At 34.0% G+C, this 1,074-nt stretch overlaps 2 non-coding genes across 2 annotated transcripts; both read left to right on the top strand.

The window, feature by feature from the left end:
* Positions 1-751: 751 nt before the first annotated feature.
* trnav-aac (transfer RNA valine (anticodon AAC)) lies at positions 752-824 on the top strand. Its single transcript has one exon. It is a non-coding gene; the product is annotated as a tRNA-Val (tRNA).
* A 177-nt stretch (positions 825-1,001) lies between these two features.
* Positions 1,002-1,074, top strand: trnav-aac (transfer RNA valine (anticodon AAC)). Its single transcript has one exon. It is a non-coding gene; the product is annotated as a tRNA-Val (tRNA).

The raw sequence follows: 1,074 nt of genomic DNA, 5'->3' as shown, positions 1-1,074 counted from the left end.
TAATTGTAAAGTGTTGATTTTATTTTTGAAACCTTATTTATTGTAGTGTTGATTTTATTTTTGAACCATTTTTAATTGTAAAGTGTTGATTTTATTTTTGAACCCTTATTTATTTTGAAGTGTTGATTTTCTGAAAGACCTTAGACACAAAGTGACCAGTACGGGGTTTGAACCGATGACCTCAGGATTACCAGCACGGTGCTCTTACCTGCTGAGCTAACTCACCTACCTTACAAACTGGTGAGTTTCCATGGATTTAAGAAGAACTTACATGATCTTACCACAATGAAGATTTGATAAAGTGCTTATATTCTAATGTTTTTCAAAACAACATACATAATATTTTATTTTCCAGAGATTTTGTATTTTGAAGTGTTATTATTTTTGAACCATTTTTAATTTTCAAGTGTTGATTGTATTTCAGAGATATTTTTTATTTTAATGTGTTAATTTTATTTTTTAACCATTTTTTATTTGTAAGTATTGATTTTATTTTTTAACCATTTAGCCAAGTCTCTGTAGAACCATTTGTCTCTGATAATGACATTTTCAATACATTTTTTTGATCCCAGGCTTAGTTTATGGACTGTAATGTGAAATTAGGCAGAGGTATAAGTCTGACAGTTTGTTCACCAAGTTACTGTGCTCTCTGAGAGGATCTGTAAGTATTAGACATTGTTTTATGCCCATCGTTGACGTTAGTCTCTAACAACATGTGGATCATCTACCAGGAACACTACAAACAGCATGAGTTTCTGCAGTGTAGTGGTTATCACGTTTGCTTAACACGCAAAAGGTCTCTGGTTCGAAACCAGACAGAAACAGATTTTGCATGTTCTATTCATCACAGGTGTTTACTAAAGGTCAACAAGGCTCTGTGGTGTCATGGTCTGTACTCTGAATCCAGGCATCTGAGTGCAAACCTCAGTTGAAATTTTCATGCATTGCATCTCACATCATCAACTTTGGAACCTCAAACTGAAACAAAACAGAGAAGTTCAGTTCCTGTAGTGTAGTGGTTATCACGTTTGCTTAACACGCAAAAGGTCTCTGGTTCGAAACCAGACAGAAACA

This window comes from Poecilia mexicana, unplaced genomic scaffold, assembly GCF_051168715.1.
Source record: "Poecilia mexicana isolate PSO_F unplaced genomic scaffold, ASM5116871v1 scaffold_18, whole genome shotgun sequence".
Classification (NCBI taxonomy): Eukaryota; Metazoa; Chordata; class Actinopteri; order Cyprinodontiformes; family Poeciliidae; genus Poecilia; species Poecilia mexicana.
Note: the sequence above shows the minus strand (reverse complement) of the source record. Positions and strands in the feature narration are given on the sequence as shown.